This window comes from Equus quagga, chromosome 5 (genome assembly GCF_021613505.1).
Source record: "Equus quagga isolate Etosha38 chromosome 5, UCLA_HA_Equagga_1.0, whole genome shotgun sequence".
Taxonomy (NCBI): domain Eukaryota; kingdom Metazoa; phylum Chordata; class Mammalia; order Perissodactyla; family Equidae; genus Equus; species Equus quagga.
The window spans coordinates 41,619,149-41,631,518 of record NC_060271.1 but is presented as its reverse complement, the minus strand read 5'-3'; the positions used below and the strand labels follow the sequence as shown (position 1 = coordinate 41,631,518).

Here is a 12,370-nt window from a genome sequence, read left to right as displayed (position 1 = left end):
CCATCCTGCCACCCCGCCCCCTTCTCTGCGGTCTAGCCGCATGGGCCTCCTTTGGTTTCCTGACCGAGTCAGGCCCAGGGGCTCTGGCTCCAGACCCCGGCTCGTCCAGTTGTGAGCGCATCGCCATAGACCCTCTCTGCCCCTGCGCCTTCCCCTGCGCCATGGGAATCATCACAGAGGCTGCTCAGAGGACCATGATGAGAACTGAATGATTAACGGTGTGTACGCAGAGTGCTTACAACAGTGCCTTGTACTTGGTAAGTGCTGGTTATGACCATTCCCACTCAGGACCCTGGAGCCTTCCAGAACTTTCTATGTCTTTGCCTAGCTAACACCTGTAGAAGAATGAACTCGCAGCTATCGGATCAGGAAGGGGTAAAGGGCAGACAGATTAGAGGGAAGAGGCTGGAGTCAGAAGGTTCAACTGAAATGTTCCAGGTGGCAAAGCGGGAGAGGCCGACTCAAGCTTCAGCCGGGGAGGCCCTGGGCAGAGGAAGGCCGGGAGCCGGCCCGGCTGTGCCTGGATCTGAAGCCCCCGAGGCAGGCCCCCCTTCCACCGCTTCTCCCTGTGCCTCTCAGCTTCACTCTCCTCCAGGCCCCAAACCCAGAGACTGGGGTGCTCCATCGGTGAGGGAGGGAGGAAGGGCAGGCAGGGGCAGCAGCCGAGGGGGCTGGAAGAGAAGATGGAGGTGCAAGCAGAGGCACAGACCCACTTGGACCAAAGTGTTTGGAGAGAAACACAGCCACACCGAAGGGTCTCAGTTTAGCTGCATGACCACAGAACCTTGAGGGCCCTCTGCAGCCCCAGGGCCACTCCTGGCAGGCTCCTAGAGGAACTTGTCACACCTTCACCTCTCGCCTCCCAGTCTCAGCACCACTTCCCCTCTTCTCTCTCTCAGCTGATAAGCTTGCTTCTTAATGAACAGAAAAAAGCTGCAGAAGTCAGGAGAGAAGTCCACGTCCCCCACGTTATATCTACCAGCCTCTGCACAGCTGTCCCCTGTCCTCTGCTCTCCTGCCTGTCGCCATGGCCGGACTGTCCACACCCCATCCAAGGCCACCCCCTCTCCTGCTCGAGGACCCCATCCAACAGCAGCTCCTCCCCCTTCTGCGTTGTCACTGTTTTCCTGTCTCCTGGATCATTCTGCCATCGGCTTTCAACCAGGCTGTTTTCGTCCCACCTTAAGCTACCTTCCTCTAGGGCAGCTGGTGTTCCCGGCACCACTCTGTCAGCTTTTTGGAGGGGTTGAAAAATTTCAAAATATCAAGTTGAGGGGCTGCTTTCTCTCCTCTTCCCTTTCCATTCCCTAACAGTTCAGTCCAGAAGCTCCAAAAAGGTCCAAAGGGAGAGGAGCAGACCATGCAGCGTCTGCCCTGGGGGGCCAGCTGGGAGGGGGCGTGCACACAGGAGGGCAACCTGGTGGGAGATATCAGGGCTTGAGGGGAGGCAACGAGGAGGCGGGGGCGGGGGCGGGGGTCCTTGCATGGGGTCAGCAGCCCAGAGAGTGAGGAAGGCAACGTGTGGGGTGAGGGCAGCCGCCCTTGATATGGGGCGGGGGTCCCAAGCAGGGTGAGGAGGCCACCTGGGGGTCTGGTGACAGTGGCCCCTACTCTACGTTATTGTCCTTAGCACTTATTGCCATGCAAGGTATTAGCAATGTACTTGTTTGTTTCTTATTTATTCCTGTATTATTTGCCCCCTCCCCCCTAGAATGTCCTCGGGGGCATGGTTATTGGTCACTGCTGTATCCTCAGGCTGTAGGACTGTGTCTGGCGACATTTGACAGCACGTGTTGAATGAAGAGTGAAACCTGTAGCCCCTGCCCCTTGACGGTCACGCAGACAGCGAGGCTTGGCCACACCTGCCTGCGGTGGAGAAGAGAGAGAAGTGAACCGTGAGCAGGTTTCTGCTTCGGCCAAGGGTGGGGGGGACACGATGACAGCTTTCACTGAAGACAACTTTCACTGAAGCAGGAAGGAAGTGCAGGACCTGGGCAGGTTGGCGGGAAGTTGGGTTGGGGGCAGATTCTATTGGGGGGGGACTGCCAAATGCCCCGGGGGAGATGCACGAGGCTGCCCAGGCACAGGGGCTGGATCCAGCTGGGAGAGAGAGTAGGGGAGAAGGTCAGAGCTGGGGCTGAGCTGTCCAGCACGAAGCTCAGCTGGGAGAGCGGCTCTGGAATAACCTGCCACCTGTGTGCAGGAACAGAGAAAGGAGAGGAAGTTTGAGGCAACATACAATATTTTTCACTTTTCAGTAAAATGAGCTTGCTGCCACAATACCTGCCCCCAAATCACCGGCAGCCCAAGCGCAGCAACACAAGGCTTTACACTCATTTCCCCATCCCTGGAGGAAGCTGGGCGGGAAGGAAAGGGAATTCCGTGTTCTGGAGATCGTTCTTTTGGCCGAATCACTACACACCTTAGCCAAACGGGCGGCAGGGAGCGCGCGCTGAGCGCGGCGATGCGTGGCTGGGACAGCGGTGGCGTTTACCCTACGTCGCCACCAGGTGGCACCCGTGAGTCCCTGGAACCCAAACAGGAGGCCCCCGAGGTTGGGGGCGCGGGCGCCGCGCGGGGGAAGGTGGGCTGGGCCGCGAAGGCTCCGCCCCGGGACCCCAGTTCAGCCTCGCTGTCGTCCGGGCACAGCCTCCCGTGCCATCCTGCAGCGGTGGGAGCAGCCCAAGAGAGTGTGTGTGTGTGGGTGTGTACATCCGAAGCTGGCCCCCAGGCGTGCCGGGCCAGGCCAGTCCTGGTGCACATGCACGGTGGCTTAGAACACAAGCTTCCAGTGGTTCGGATCCCTGTGCAGCCACTTAATGCTGCATCAGTTTAGACGTGTGGCTTCCCCTCTCTCCGCCTCACTTTTCTCACCTATAAAATGGGAGCATAGTACTGACCTCACAGGGTTGTTGTCAGGATTAAATTATACCATGATGGAAATAAACATATTGAGCTCTCACTAACAGTCGTGCATTCTCCTACCACTTTACATATATTGACTCATTTTGATGGTTCCCTTTCTTATAAGAGTGGCTGGGGACCAGAGGCTCAGTCTCCTCCACAAAAGACAGGAGGCCAGGCCCCCCGCATCGTGTCCACCTTCTCTGCTGGCCCCTGAGGGATGCTCAGTGCTGGCCCGGGACAGCTATGCAGAGAGGGCAGAGAGAGTAGGGGACGCCTTTGATGGCGAAGGCCGAGAGCCTCTCTTGTTTGCTGCTCTGCAGCCCAGTGGCCCACTGGGAGAGGAAGCAGGACAGCTGGGGGGCAGAGCCCACCCACCCCTGAGAGGGCAGCAGAGGAACCCCTGAGGCAGACGTCCTAGCTTCTGCTGTGGCCTGACAGCCCTCAGCGGCTTCTGGGAAAGGTGCCCCTGTCGTGGAGGGAGGATGGCGCCGTGGTGCACCGTGGGTGAATGAAGCCCCAGCACGACGCTGCGGTTTCCACCTCATGGACCCTGTGGGCCGCAGAGCCTTCCGCAGCGGGTGGCCGGGATTGGGGAGCCTGAGGAGCTCAGTTTGAGAGCTCTGTGGAGTGTTGGGGGGGAGGTGCCCAGAGGTAGCCGGTACAGAGCTGGTAGTCAGGAAGTAGATGTGGGTGGCGGAGAATGCTGAAGCACAGGACGACTCCCCCGTGGGTCAAGGCCTGGGAAAAACACGGGCAACAGGGGTGACCCTCTGCCTCAATGCCTCAGATCTCTGGGAGCCCTGGGCAGGGAAAGGCTTGGGGTGGAACTCCATGGGGAGGGTCCTCAGAAGCCCCGGGTTGCCTGCCATGGTCTGTCCCGGGGTGGGGCAAGCAGGGTGAGCCAGGCCTCATATCCCTGGAGGGAGGTGGAGAGCCAGCGTCCAGGCAAAGGCTCAGGCCTGGGTGGGGAGCGGGCTGCAGGGGGTTCTGTCCCCTCTCCATCACCTCACTCCAAGCAGGCCACCTCAGTCAGTCCCGCCTCTTCTCCTGGGGGTCTTCTTCTGATGATGCCTCTCAAGCAGGAAACTAAGCCTGGGAGGAAAAGAGGATTCTGAACTCACCTGAACTTCTGAGTCCTTTGGGCTGTCAGCCAGTTGAGATCATAAATACCTGATTTTGTACTGGGGGTTGGTCCCCACCCTCTGCTGCCGTCAGTTGGCTGACTCCCACTCCTTTTCTCTAGCAAAGGGACCAGGGCACTTGGTCCACACATTCCAGGACCAGAACCTAAGGGATGGGTCCTCAGCAGCTGGCCCTGCTCCGCTTTCTTCCCACCAGCTTGGATGTGCTGAGATGAAGGAGCCAGAAACAGCACGCCCCCTCCTGCCCTCCCCCAGCCACTGTGCGCTCACAGGCCCAGAACAAAAACACACCACAAATAGAAATCAAAGACTGAGAAAGAACCAAGGAGCCATGACCCAGCCGTGGGCAAAGGCTGCGTGGCCTTGGCCAAGTCACTTAACTCCTCTGAGTCTATTTGCTCATCTGTAAAATGGGGTAATTGTACTAACCCTGAGGAGTTGTGAGAAGGTGAGAGAAGATGTAAAATGCAGGATGCAGGTGTGATGTTTGATCTAAAAATAAAGCCCCTCACAGCCAAAGGGTCCTGACTGGACTCTCCCCTGGCCGCCCCCTACGCCCCCGCAGCTGGGGCTGGGGCTGCCCCCTCACCACTTTCCCGTAAGGCTGCGGGTGGAAGGGGGCTGCCACGTTGGCCGGGTAGCGCTTCTGCAGGCTTGCTCTCGGGCTCCACTTCCTGTTTTTCTCCCCAACGAATTTTGCACCATGGCTCTTTCATCAGAGAGAGCTGGGGGGTGGTGAGGGGAAGGCGGAGGCCGGCCTGGAAGGAAACCCGGGGGTCAGAGGAACCTGGGGGGCTTCACAAGGCTGGGGAGAGGGGTGTGCTGAATGTGCTCTGCCACCCAGGTGTCAAGGTCTGGACTCTGGTCTCCAGCTCAGAGTAGATGATGCTGCCAGTGGAGACCAGGAGGCCGGTGGGGAGAGCCTGCCTGATGGGGGAGCAGAGGGGTCCATGTTCCCTTCCTCAGTCTGGAGACTATTCCTAGCCTTGGGGCTGCACCTAGGGATGGACTGATCCAGGCTGAACCCACATCTCTGGTGACATGAGGGGTGAAGGGACTGCTCTGAAAGGTGAGTCCAGCCTCTCTGAGGCTGTCAGGCCTCTGAGCATCCGGCTCCAGGTCACTGGGTGTCAGGCTTCTGCTGGAAGGAGGTGAAGGAGCTTTTCCTACGGTGGCTGCGACCAGGCTCCCCTACCCTTGGCTGCAGATCCCTGACCCTTCCCCTGGGCAAGCCTGAGTTGTCCAGCCATGACTGTGTCATTCAGACATTCATTCATTCGTTCTACAGACTGGCTTGTAACACACCCTGGGTGCCTGACACAGAGCTCATGGCCAAGACGCCCGCGCAGATCTGTGCAGCATCCCTGCTCCCAGGAGCAGCTGAGGACACAGGCTGTCACAATTGGCCAGACCGAGTGTTGCAGTGGAGATGGCACAGCCTGGAGTAAAGAAGGGGGCACCCCTCCAGGCAGGGGAGCCAGGTGGGTAATATCTGTGCTGAGTAACCAGGCAAACAAATTGGTGAGGAAGAGCTGGGAAGGGCATCCAGGCAAAGGGAACAGTGTGAGCAAAGGCCCAGAGCCAGAGGAGAGCCTGGGTGTTCTGGAGCTGTGCGTCACGACTTCCGGTGAGCATGGAGGGCACGGTGCGGGCAGTGGTGGGAGGTAACCCCGGGGGGCTAGGTGTGTTGGCTCTCTTGATTATCGATGTCCACCTTGTTCTCAAGTCCAGCCTCACCCCTTACCTGAGTGCAGGTCCCTGTCCCAGCATATGAGTTCAAGCAGGAAAAGGGACTTTATAGCGAGGGTCCAGGGTCCTCCCGTGGGACTCGGGGATGCAGCCCAGCTTTGGGATGCTGGAACCAGACAGCCCCCGGACACTCTCAGAACCGCTTGCCTGTCCCCATTTGCCCAGCTGATGTGTCCTGGATCCCTTCACCCAAAGGGAACAATTTCCAGGTCCCAAGCCCATCTTCCTGGGAAGGAGGTGACTGTCCTGACTCGAATCAGGGCCTCCCTTCTGGCCCCATCAGCTGTGGCCAGTGGTCAGATCTGTGTGCCAAGTGTCTGTCCGCATGACCACATGAGAGAGGTTACCAGAAAGGGAGGCCAGATGGACAGCCTAAAAGCCTACAAGCCAGCCATGTCCGCTCTAATCCATCCCATTCCATCCTGCTCAGCATTCCCCCTTGCTTAACTCCTTCAACTTTCCCCAGGTTTCTCCATTCCTGTTGTCCTTGCCTAACATTTAACCACAGATACCTCTCCCCCTGACAGAGGTGACGCAATCCAAGGTGTGTCAACCTCCTGCGTCCAGGGCTCCCTTCTCTGAGCTGCCGTCTCCAGCTGACACCCACTTGTCTGTTTCTGCTGAACCTCCTCTAAGATGGCTCCTCGGGACCCGCTCGATCGATAGACTAGGTGATCAGTCTAACCTCTCCTGCCATGCTTGATCTAGAGAGCAGAAAAGGCAGCGCCATGCAGAGCACACACACGGTCTTCGGGACGGGCGGGGTGAATGAACCAGCAGGAACAAGCTCTCACGTGCCATCTGCTTTGCTCGTTTCCTTCCTCGGCTCCTTCGCTAGCAAACATGGCTGCCCTGGGTTCTGCCCACTGGGAAGGGATCCCCTGTCTGCAGTCCTTCGGGCCCGCCCTTGAGAGCTTCTTGGGAAGGCTTTTCCTAGGAGGGGACACAGCTGCCCAGGCGGCCTGCTTCTTCTTGGTGCCTGTACTTGGGCCTCAGAATCGCCCAGAGGGTGAGACATCAAGCCCCAGTTTGCCAGGTTTTAGGGTTTTCTGGAGTTTCAACCCTAATAAAACCCTAGCTGGTTACCTGTCAGTTTTATCTGGGATCATGTCATTTACCAATAACCAATGCCATGAGATCCTCTCCAGCTGGATATTCAGCCTTGGACTGGGCCATGCCCCAGGACTGGGATTTCTTAGCAAGAGGGGCGCCTAGTTTCTTCTTTCAGCCTAAAGGTGACCCGATTTGGGGTGGGAAGAAAGCTTTCTCTAATTTCTCTTGGAATGCCGCCCCTGCCTGCCTTCCTGCCACTTGACCACGCGAGGCTTTAGAGGGACGGAGGTTAAGGGGTGGTTGTTCACTCCTGTGGCTCTTCCCAGATATCCCCAGTTGCAAAGCTCAGAGATTTTTCTGTTCCATGTGCCAACCTTGGTGTGATAAAGAGGGAGTGGCAGGGAAAGTGGCTGCTGCTGTGTAGCAAGCACATGATTAACTGATGCTTGGTAGTCAAAGGCTATGGGAGAAAAGAATTTCCCTCAACAGAGTTAAATATTTGCCCTGCTTTTTCTTGCTCTTGAGCAGAATTGAACTGAAGCTCGCCTCGGAGCACCTTCTGAAGGCTGCTGGAATTAACTCACCTACTGATGTCCTGGACATTTTGCTACCAAGTTTCCTAAATCGTTGGTCTTAGTTGGTGTGATGTTCTGAGTCCCAGGAGACCACTGAAAATAGTTTAATGATCTGTTACCACATAGCAATAACTGCCAGCGTCCCATCCAAGGATAAGGAGTCCTCATCGCCCCTCACTCTGCCTTGTCATTTAGTTTCAGTACTTTCTTTGAAAAACTGTTTCTTTCAACACCCCACTTCTGATACCAATTCATGTATTAATTGATATTTTTCATTTGTTTTGTTTTGCAGAAACCAACTCAAGAGAGTTTGTACTGGGTTGAATGTTGTCCCCCCCGAATTCATACTCCCCTGGAACCTCAGAATGTGACCATAATTGGAAATAAGGCCCTGGTAGATCTAATGAGCTAAGATGGGCTCATCTGGATTCAGGTGTCCTTATAAGAAGAGGGAAATTTGGACAAAGATTCGGACACAAGGGGAGAGCACGGTTTGAAGATGGAGGCAGAGGTTGGAGTGAGGCACCTACAAGCCGAGAAACACCAAGGACGGCAGGCAGCCACCAGAAGCCAGGAGAGAGGCAGGGACAGATTCGCCCTCGGGATCTCTGGAAGGAACCAACCCTGCCAACACTGCAATTTCAGACTTCTGGCCTCCTGAACCGTGAGAGAATAAATTTCTATTGTTTTCTACCTTGTGGCAATTTGTTACAGCAGCCCCAGGAAACTGATAGAGATTTTAAGCAGAATATGGGAGTAAGGCAAGGGGCGCAAGGGACTTTCAGGAGAACCCCGGGGGCAAGAATGCAGTGGGACCTCAAAAAGATACAAAGACCAGGGGCTGAAAAGCCCGAAATCTTCTCTCTCACCCAGGACCCTCTCTTCCTCCCTGCGCCTCTGCTTCGGGGCTGTCTCTCAGTCTCTCTTTCTCTGCACAGCAGCTTCTTCAATTGCTTTAGTCCTTTCCATGGGCTCAAGAGGCCCCACAGCTCCCCAGCTTACATGTTACGGTACCCAAGCTCCGGGTAGCTGAAGAGCCACTGTTTTCTTCATTCTAATTCCATATTCCTGGGGAAAACACTGATTGGCTCACCTGGGGCCAGGTGCCCACCCCTGGTCCAATCGACCTGGGCAGACTCAAAGGCCAGCGTATCCGACCGGAGGCTGCCGGTAGCCACAGGGATGCACCAGGGGGTGTTCCCAGAGAAAGGAGCTGCGCGTACACCCACGGGCACCATGCTCTTGACATCCGGCACGCCCCAAGATTGGAGCTCCTGTTGACTGAGGCCCTGCTACCCACTGACAGACTTCCCTGATGCCACCTGTATTCCCAAAGGAGTCCTCCTCCCGGGGTCTCATCCCGGTACAGAGTCACCCCTGTTACTAACGGACAGGGCAGACACGTGAGCATCTGGCTGCGATATAATTTGCCTGAAGCGCAGGCAGAACGGAATGATTGCTCATCCAAGATACCGGTGTGGACACCAGCAAGACAGGTTAGCTCTGACTTGGGGAGAGGAAATAAAGGTTTATAGTTTTGCATTTGTATTACTCATTTGGCAAAATGTGAACAGAAAGAAAAAAATGGAAAGAAAAACCTCTGTAACACTCCTCCCACACAGCTTTCACTGTTGTAAGTCCCCTCTTACTCCGCACGGTGTGTATGTAACACTTACACCGTGGTGCCCCAGCACAGAGGCAATTCAGCATCGAGCCTGTTTCACTTGATGACGTGTCATTTCCCATGATGCTACAGGTCTCCGGAATCGCCATGGTCCATGGCTGCATACAATTCCATTAAGTGGATGTAGCATGCCTTCCTCTGGACAGTTCTGGCCAAGGGGAGAGGGTAGACTCTCCAAAATGTTAAGCTGACATTTTCTTCCTTCCATTTTTGGTTCATGCACCAACTTACTGCCATTGCTCGTCCAGTAGACCCCACACTTTTCCTGTTAACTGGACTTCAGGGTGAGAGGAAGGCCATTGCCTAATAGTGAAGCTAGCGGCCCATAGCTTCAGCGGATGGGGTTCAGGAACCCCCACCTGTCAACTGCGTGACCTTGGGAAGTTACTTACAGCACTGCCTCAGTTTCTTCATTTGTAAAGTGGAGATAACAACAGGACCCACCTCACAGGGTTACTATGGGATGATGCAGAAAAATGCATGAAAGGACACATGCTGATTACCCAACAACGTTTCTGCCTTTTTTCTGCCATTTGCTTGTGTAACCCAGATCCTTTCCATGAGGCCACCTCTTTGCAATAATTGCTACTGGTTGCATAATAATCCAGAGAAGAAATGGGTGTGTATTAGTTTCCTGTGGCTTCTGCAACAAATTGCCACAAATTGTGTGGTTTAAAAGAACAGAAATGTATTCTCTTGTAGGGCAGGAAGACAATTCTTCTACCCTCTAGGTCCTTCTGGCTGGTCTAAGAATTTAATGGACATGAGAGAATAACAGGAGAAAAATCAGACAAAGTTTAGTAACATGTATACATGGGAGAAACCCAGGAAAATCGAGTAACTCGAAGAATGATCAAAGTGCCCACCTTAAATACCATCTTCAGCTAAAGACAAAGGAGGATGTTGGGGTAATGGTTTGGGGCTTCAAAGGGAAGGAAGGCAATTTACATGGAGATGGAAGTGTAAACGTTTGTTAAACCAGTGTTTGCTGGGTCATCTATAGACAATGTGACCCAGGAGACACATTTTACATTACCCTACACTTATCTTATGGTATTAGTTTCTCCAGGAACAGGCCTTCTATCTTAAAATTTTTTAGACAGTTAGGAGGAAAGTCAAAGTTTCTTTCAGAGTCTTCTGTTCTTAAAAATAATCAAGCCAAGGGGGCCGGCCCCATGGCCAAGTGGTTAAGTCGGCGGCCCAAGGTTTCACTGGTTCGAATCCTGGGCACAGACAGGGCACTGCTCGTCAGGCCATGCTGAGACGGCATCCCACATGCCACAACTAGAAGGGTCCACAACTAAAATATGCAACTATGTACTGAGGGGATTTGGGGATAAAAAGTAGGGGAAAAAAAAAAGAAGAAGATTGGCAACAGTTGTTAGCTCAGGTGCTAATCTTTAAAAAAAAAAAAAAATCAAGCCAAAGGGACACATTTTGGTGTGGCCAACTCTGATCCCCCCACTTGCATGGTTCAGGAGGCCAGAAGTTCCAACTCAAGGTGTGGACAGTGCCATGCTCCCTCCAGAGGCTCTAGGAGAGAACCCTGCCTGGCCTCTGCCGGCATCTGGTGGCTCCAGGCATTCCTGGCTTGTGGCAGCATCGCTCCTCTCTCTGCCTTCTTCTTCGCGTGGCCTTCTCCTCTTGTCTGTCTGGAATTTCCCTCTGCTTTTCTCTTATAAGGACACTTGTCATCAGATTTAGGGCCCATTCAGATAATTAAGGACAATCTCCTCATCTCAAGATCCTTAATCACACCTGCAAGGACCCTTTTTCCAAATAAGGTCATATCTGCGGGTTCCAGGGTGTGGGACTTGGACATGGTGTCTTTTGGGGACCACCATTCAGCCCACTGCAGGTGGGAAGCGGCTTTTCTGCTAGTCCTAACTCTTCTCCCCCTCCGCGTTTACACTTTTTCATTCTCATTTTCCTGTCGGGGGGGAAAAGTAGCCAGCTCTTCCCCTTCTCATTGAGGTCTTGGGGGTTTCACGTGGGGATGCTCCTCAGAATAGGTGCTAATAAAGATAGGGCTCTAGGGGGTGGCGCAGCGGTTAAGTTCGCACGTTCCGCTCCGGTAGCCCAGAGTTCGCTGGTTCGGATCCCAGGTGCGGACATGGCACCACATGCCACACCATGCTGTGGTAGGCGTCCCATGTATAAAGTAGAGGAAGATGGGCACGATGTTAGCTCAGGGCCAGCCTTCCTCAGCCAAACAGAGAAGGACTGGCGGTAGTTAGCTCAGGGCTAATCTTCCTAGGAAAAAAAGAAGAAAGATAGGGTTCTATCTAGAGGGGCATCTATCTAGAGAGAGGCTTTTGGAGCAGGAGGTAGAGTGTGCAGCGGGGCGAGGGGTGAGCACGGCCGCTCCGCCCAGCCCTGCCCCTTCCGCACGTATCGCAAAGCTTTGATTGTCTCCAAACCACGCTCGCGGAATCATCTCGTTTTTAGTCTCACGACCTCCTTGATGATGGAGTAACAAATCCCATTTTACAGAGGAGGGGACAGACTGGAGAGTGTGGGGGCAGGACTGGGTCTCAGCGTTCCCGTCAGAGTCCCAGAGCAGACTCTCCAGGGCAGAGAGGGAGGTCTGGCTTCCACTCTCTGCACCGCCCCCTCCTGGGACTCTGCCCCCTCCCCTCAAACCATTGTATTCCATGTTTTTAACACAATGCCCCTGCTTCCTGGCCCCAGGGGATTTGGCCTGCTTCAGCCCCTGCCCCACTTCTAATCTTTTTTCTTTTAATGAAGTTTTAACTTTAGAATAGTTTTAGATTTACAGAGAAGTTGCAAAAATAGTATAGAGAGTTCTCATATACCCCATACCTAGTTTCTCCCATTGCTAACATCTTACATTACATGGCACACCTGTCACAACTAAGGAACCAATGTCGATACATTATTATTAACTCAAGTCCACACTTCATTCAGACCACCATTGTTTTTACTGAACGTCCTTTTCTGCCCCAGGGGTCCATCCAGACACCACGTGACATTTAGTTGTCACACCTCCTCAGGCTCTTCTTGGCTGTGACAGTTTCCCAGACTTTTCTTGTTCTTGATAGTCTTGACGGTTTTGAGGAGCAGTGGTCAGATATTTTGGTAAACCGTCCCTCTTTTGGGGTTTGTGTGGTGTTTTCTTTGTTTTTTTTTTTTTCTCATGACCAGACTGGCGTTTATAAGTTCTCAGAAGGAAGACCACAGAGGCAAAGTGTCATTCTCATCACATCTTATGAAGGGTCCCTGCTGTCAACAAGACTTAT

At 54.0% G+C, this 12,370-nt stretch overlaps 1 long non-coding RNA gene across 1 annotated transcript; it reads right to left on the bottom strand.

The window, feature by feature from the left end:
• Positions 1 to 1,774: 1,774 nt before the first annotated feature.
• LOC124239321 (uncharacterized) lies at positions 1,775 to 4,211 on the bottom strand. Its single transcript, XR_006888600.1, has 3 exons — positions 4,078 to 4,211; positions 3,913 to 3,999; positions 1,775 to 1,866 (listed from the first exon to the last, which is right to left on the bottom strand). It is a non-coding gene; the product is annotated as an uncharacterized LOC124239321 (long non-coding RNA).
• Positions 4,212 to 12,370: the final 8,159 nt, after the last annotated feature.